Source organism: Arachis duranensis, chromosome 5, assembly GCF_000817695.3.
Source record: "Arachis duranensis cultivar V14167 chromosome 5, aradu.V14167.gnm2.J7QH, whole genome shotgun sequence".
In the NCBI taxonomy this organism is placed as follows: domain Eukaryota; kingdom Viridiplantae; phylum Streptophyta; class Magnoliopsida; order Fabales; family Fabaceae; genus Arachis; species Arachis duranensis.
The window spans coordinates 91,900,188-91,907,913 of record NC_029776.3 but is presented as its reverse complement, the minus strand read 5'-3'; positions in this window follow the sequence as shown (position 1 = coordinate 91,907,913).

Below are 7,726 nucleotides of genomic sequence, written 5' to 3'. Positions count from 1 at the left end.
CAAAGTGATAATGCAGCTGAATATGTTGGTCTGTCAAAGATTTTGCAGGAAAGAGGAGTTTGTTACAGGTTCTCTTGTCTGCATGTGCATCAATAAAATGGCACAGCAAAAAAGAAACACAGGCATGTAGTTGAAATAGGGCTAACATTGTTGGCCGGAGCTTCAATGCCTACCAAATTTTGGGGAGAGGCGTTTACAACAACAACCAAGTTAATCAATGTATTGCCTACACCAGTTTTACATGGACAGTCACCTACAAAGAAATTATTTGGGAAGAGTCCTCTCTATGAGAACCTAAGAGTGTTTGGGTGCCTATGCTTTCGTCACCAAAGACCCTTCAACAAGCACAAGTTGGATTTCAGGTCATTAACGTGTAAATTTGTTAGGTATGGTACAGCTTAGAAAGGGTACAAATACCTCACTCAACAGGGAAAGATTATTACACTCCAAATGTAATTTTCTTTGAAGACAGATTTCCTTTTGAAGAAGCAGCTAAGCAGGAACAGATCCTAAATGATCCAAGCCTAACCCCATCGATTTCAATGATGCGTAAAATTCCTTCAATTAATACTGATGATAGACAGTAACAGTAGCAACCCAGTTCAGACTCAAGACAACAGCACCAGCAATTAGTAACAAGAGTTCATCAGCAGTAGCATGACATAGTCTTGAGACACCAACAGCAACAAGCAGCACAAGCAAGTGAAAACAGGCAGCAACAGCAGGGTAGTTCAGTGTAAAGGTCAGTAGCTCCAATGGTTCCAAGAATTCTCTTAATCAACATTAATAGACAACAGCAACAACAGCAACAGTTACAAAGCATCTCTGACATCATCAGATAGCAACAGTAACATCAACAATAGAACAATTCTACAAAATATAGACAATAGCAGCACCGGCAACATTTCACTAATTCAGCAACTAATGTAGCAAACAATAGACAACAGCAGCACCAATAACATTTCACTAATTCAACAACTAATCCAACAAATAATAGACAGTAACCGCACCAACAATGTTTCACTAATTCAACAACTAATCTAGCAAACAATAGACAGCAACAGCACCATCAACATTTGGGGAATTTTCTGACAAAATCAGTAGTTAATGTCCAACAATTGCAGCAACCACAATTGGCAAACTCAACAATTAGTGTACAACAACAACAGCAACAATAATTGAACAATTCCGCAGTCAATTCACAACAAAAATAGCCACAACAATTAATAATCAGTCCACAACAACAGTAGCAACACCAATTGAACAATTCAACAGTCAATACACAATAGAAGCAGCCACAACAATTCATCAATTCAGCAATCAATCCACGACAGCAGCAGCATAACAATTGAAAAATTCAACAGTCAATACACAATAGCAGCAGCCACAACAGTTAACCGATTCAGCAATCTGTCCACAACACCAGTAGCAACATCAATTGGTCAATTTAGGAAATAGGCAGAAGCAGCAACAACAATTACAATTAAGGAACAATTCAAGATTTAACACACAACAGAAGTAGTAGCAATTAAGAAGCATTTTTGAGATCCAATCCTACATTCAAAATCCAAACACTTTGAGATAAACGTTCATTTTGTTAGAGATCATGTGAATAGCAAAGACATTATAATAAGTCACATTCTAGGAACCATGCAGGTGGCTGATATTCTAACAATGGTTGTGTCTTTCGACAAATTTCTTCTCTTCAAGACTAAATTAAGTATTGAGGAATTAGACAGTATAACTGAAGAAATGAAAAGAAGAGGAATCAGAAGCAATGATCAGCACAAACAGCAGAGTAAAACAACTAAAAGTGATGATACATGATGATTGAAGTAAGGCAAGACAAAAAAAGAAAAAAAGTAGAGATGATAATAAGAGTGTTTAAATTCCAGTAACATTTTTTAGCTGAGTTAATTAGAATGCAACTAGTAAGCTTTGTTTTAAGTAAATACAGTTAGCATTGTGTTAAGATAGTTAGTTAACTACTGAATAGGAATTAGTTAGTGGCTAGAGAATTCTAGAGATCCTTACACTAAATTGCAACTATAAGTAGCAATACTCACTGTTACAATAACTATTTTTTCATAATATAATTTATAGATTCACTTTTCTTATTCTCTTCTTTTTTGAATTTTCTTATTTAACTATCTAAGTCTTAAATCTAAGTTCTTAATACCTTTCACAAAGTATGAAAGAATTATTTGAGACATATAAAAAATTTTTACAACACAATTCTAAACTAATTTGTGGCACTTTAGTTGGGCTTTTACTCTCTTTAAATAATACTAATATTTTTGTTAATCTATTTTTTTATTTATTAAATATATAAAATTACAACAAAATATAAGATCAATAGTTAAATTGATAAATGCATTATTCTTTAAAAAAAAATTGTTACGTTCAAATATTATAAATAACAAAAAGTATCTTTTAAATGAAAGATATTTTAAGAATATAAATTTGTGCATCAATATATGTAAAGTAGATTAGTGTATTAATAAATACAGATAAGCTTATTAAATTACTTTTTATTTATTTAATGTGTATAAAAAGAACAAATGTAAGATTAATCGATAGAATGTGTTTTTATTGAAAAGAGATTTTTTATTGAAAATATTTTTTTGTGCATCATATTGGCACACATTTTTTTTTATATAATTAATTAATTTTATTTTATTTTTTGTTAAAATCTTTACCCAAAGATTCAGTACTTTAAGCGATTTTTGAGTTGAATTTGATATTTTAAATCATATTTTAAAGGAAAAGTATAGGAATCAAATGTGTAACCAGCAAAAAATTGAACAACTCAATTAATTATAATTATTAATAATTAATTTGAAATTTTTAAATTCAAAATTTAAATAATTAAAAACTGGTTAAGTAAATCTAATTAAAAACTATAAAAAAATTTTCCATTTCTTTCATATTAACCTGCACACCCCAACAACAACACACACAGATTCTCTCTCTCACTGTCACGTCCTGAGCAAATGTATCGAAAAAAATCCAGAAAGAGATTCCGTTAGTGACGGCATGGTTGACGAAAATTCTGATGAAAAGCCGTCAGCGAGCTCGGTTACGTAAACGGTCATAATCGGGGAGTAATGACCATTGTAACTAACCTTTTTATCGAAGGTGAAGAGTTCTCTAAAAGATTTATGGACGTCAAGGGGGAAAGAAGATCGAGAACATTGAAAGTGGGTGCGGCGGCATGGAGAAAGTGGACGCCGGCGTCGCTACAGGAAATATAGGCATAACCGTGGGAGTCAGTAGTTAAACGACCAACGAGAGGGGAAAAGAGGGAGAGGGTTCGTGAGAGAGCAGATTTCAAGAGTGGAATTAGTTGGTTAGAAGAGAGGGAAGTTGGTTGGGTGAAGACTTTTGCCGGTTGTTTAAGGAAGAAGAAGTGATGGAATATCGGCTGTTTTTGAACCATTGCAAAAATATATAAAAAATATTTATTTAATATAAAAAAATATCCTAATACTTAAGAAAAGAAATGTCCAGCTGGATTTAAAAAACCCATATAATTCTTAAAAAAATAGAAATATCCACATCTATAATAAAAAAATTCGAAAAATACATTAAAAAACATCTATTTAGTATGAAAAAAAAATATCATAATGTTTAGTAAAAAAAAAACATCTATATATATTAACTTATCTTAATTGGTTGGTGTTGAAGTGTATTGGACTTTCGGGTTCCAGTCCAAACATATTTGACTGGTTTTTGGCTGATATGCTCTTGGTTTTCTAGCATTGTTGTATTTTAAAATGAGTAATAATATAGAATCAGTATAATTTAATTAGCAAAATTTAAAAATATTGACTAAAATATAATACTAAATTATTAGATTAATAGTATTAAATTGCTAACTAAAAGATATTAGTCAATATAAATTAAAATTATTTATTGTTAATTTCCTTTTAAAATAAGATACAATGGAGCTCTCTTTTTATCCCTACCTTTTCTTCTCCATTCATAGTTGATTTCATAGACAACCATCCACTATAGTTCAATTTTTCTTCTTCTAAATGTTTCCTTCGGTGCCACGAAGGATGTATTTAGACATAGCAGCATAAATTATAAGTGGGCATCATATCATATCGTATCATCTATCTTTTGGGCCAAATTATATTAGCCAGATTCTAGTAATTCAATTTGGCATATTTCCGAGGTAGTTCAAGTATATATATGATTGCATAATAGGTTTTCCCCTTATAAAGTTTGTCAGGACAATTTCTTATCTTCAGCAACATGCTGCTACTGTTCTGACTTCATAGTGATACATGTACAGTGAAAGAAAAAATTATAATATAAAAGAAATTAAAGAATGTTCATTATCTATTTTAAAAGAAAACAAAGTATATATCAATTCCATACATTAGTTTATGTCATTAAACAGAGTTAAGTATGATTTTAGTCTTTAAAAAAAGGTTAAAAATTTTTAATTTTAACCTTTTTTAAGTTACAAAATGATCTTAAATGTTTATTAATTTAATTTTAAAATCGTCTTTCGGACAAAAATATTTTTTTTCCTTTTTCTTTTAAAATCAACCAGAAACAGAACAGCTAAAATTGAACTAGAACCCACCACCATCACCATCATCTTTATCGAAGCATCAGTAACAACAACAATGCAACAATGTAATAAACATAAAAAAAAATCAGAAACAGAAACAAAAACAATGAAATTAGAAGCAAAACCAACACCAAAACCAAAAGCAGAAACAACCAAAAGGAAGAGCAGAATAAAATTGAATTAGAAGCAAAATCAGAACCAGAAGCACAAACAATCAGAACCAGAAACACAAGCAACCAGAAGCAGAATCAGAACCAGAAACAGAGCAACCAGAAGAGCAGAATGAAATTAAAAACATAATCAGCAAAAATTAACAAAATCAACAAACGGCGAGGAGCATAATAAAAATAAATGTAATTAACAAAATCAACAAATCCACGAATCAAACAAATTCAACAACATAAATAACAGAAACGGTGAGTAGCAAAAACGGCAAAGAGCAGAAACATCCGAGGAGAAGAAACGGCCGATGAAGAGCAGCGACGACCAATGATTGAGCGAGGAGGAACAGCAGAAATGGCGAGCGGCGGACGACATCCACCCTCTCGGATCCGCTGGTGTCGATGTCGAGCAAGGAAGAGGAACAGCGACGAAATCTGACGACAAGATCTAACGGCGAGGACCGAACGACGAAGAACAGCGGTGACGGCGAGGAACAGCGGCGACGGCGAGAATTTCCCTTCCCGTCCCCACCTTCCATCCCCCGCTTCTTCCCTGACCCCCTCCCGAAAGCATGATTACCTTTAATCCTTTTTTATATTTTTTTAGTTAGGAACAATTTAGTAAAAAACGATTTTAAAATTAAGTTAAAATTTTAAAATTATTTTATAAAAAAAAAAGGGTCAGAAACAAAAAAAAATTTAAACCTTATTTTAGAAACTAAAATTATACTTAAACCCTACCTATAGAAGTCACGTTTATAGTGGAAGTTTGAGATACATGATGACCCCATTAATGAATCTTATATCATATATCTATTTTGGTTTTCTTTTCTAATTAATTAAGAGGCTTTTGTATGTATGTATAAATATTCACAATTCTTAGTTTGGACTTTCACTAATTAAACGTTATGATCTGGTGATCAGAATATAATATCGTATAAGCTTGATACATTTTGGGAGACTTGAATTAATACTAATAGTTCTCTTCATTTTTTTTAGAGAGAAATTTTTGAGAGTTAATATTTTACCAATATTATAATTAATATTTAAAATAAAGAAAAAAATATTTAAAATTTTTAAAAATAAAAATATTCAAAATTCAATTAAAAAAACATCCAAAATCAAAATTCGATAAAAACTCATTTTTAGTAAACATCATGTTAGACTTATTTGATAAAACCTGTTATAATGTTGGTTGAGATTAGTTAATATAGTGTTAGTTCCTATTATTACTCATCTTAAAAGTATTTGCTTCCTAATATTATTATTTAATCTTGAAAGTAGTATTATTTTATATAGAAAAGTTTTCTTAATTGATGGAGTAATATAATTAAACAGACTATAAACTCTCTCTTAGAAGGAACACTTCTACAAAATAAATAAATTAACAAAAAGTATGAAAAATTAATTTTTATTTATTTAATATTAGTCAAATTAATGTTTAGATTTCTAATTTAAAATTTAGAATTAAGAATTTATGATTTAAGATAGAGAATTTAATATAAATAAAAGATTAGTTAATATTAATTAAAAAAAATTGATTCTCTAGTATTACTTAATAAATAATGACATTGGAGAGAAAGAGGAAGAGATTACTTACATGAAGTTATAATTTGGTATCAACAAAGATCATGATGAGTTTAGAGAAAATTAATGCAATTAATTAATGATGATAAATATTAGCGGGATCCTTTTGTTATATATTGTCCAGCAAAATAAACAAGCCCAAAACTCCTTTAGCAACATATTTATTCTCTTCTGTCTTCTAATCTGTTACTCATGTAATTATTCTTAAATTATGGATGAAAAGTTTTATAAGGTATGTTTAGATTAGGATTTCGTCAAAGTGAAAAAAGTAATCACCAAATTTAAACATCAAAAATAAAATGGAGAAAAAAAGGTTAAAAGTTAGAATCAAAAGGTAAAATCAACTCTGATTTGATTTAGAGGCAAATTAAAAAAAAAAGTTATTATTTTTGTGCAACTATTTTAACTTATTGAAGTTGCCTTTTTTCTGCTACACACTTTTGGCTAAAAAGAAGAAAATTGAGATTGTTTTTTTCTACTATAAATCAAATGTCACAATTGAAATTTGATAGATCAATAATTTAGATTTTTAAAGTAAAAAAAAAAAAGAAAAAAAAGCAATTGGATAAGGATTCAAGCCAACTCTATTATCTATCTCTCCTTTGCGTCTCTGCTCTGAATTTTGGAGAAAAAGAATGAAATCAAAGGTGTTCAACCAAACTCAAATTTTAAAAGCTTTGATTTATTTTTATTTAAAATGGTAAATAGCCAGAAATTGAAGTAAAGAGAATAAGCATACTATTTGAGTCTTCATAATTTTTGAACTTAACATTTTTCTCCTTTATAGTTTTACATTGAGTTTTCTGTTCTTTAGTTTTATGCTTTTTTATTTTTCAATCAATAAAAAAAATAAATATGTGAGATATTAGTAAAAATTATTAAAAAAAATAATTTTAAAAAAATTATTTTAAACTCTTTTATACATGTTTTTGTTTTGTTAAAAATTATCAATAATCTAAATAAAAAAAAATTGAATCTAACTTCTTTTAAATTTGTCGATTTTAACTCTAGCAAAACACACAAACTAGCTAGCAGAGAACGTTAAATATAGGCTCTATATCTATATATGTAGACCTTTTTATTGCTACATACTTGCATCCCTCTTCAAGCATTAGAGGTTTTTGAGGCTGTAGGCCTTTTATTTATACTAAGGTTTAAATACAATTGCATGGGCAAATTCACTATTTACACGTTTATAATATGCAATTATATTTTCCATTGAGGTGCCTGAAATGACAAACCAAATCTCTTCTACTCTCCAGTTAGTCAGTGTCTCACGTTAACTTCTCAAATTACCAACTATATATGGTTTTGTCAAACGGGTAGTTCTCAATTCAACCTGTTATACTATGCAAATCAAAATTAGTTATTAAAAGAATTAAATTATATATAT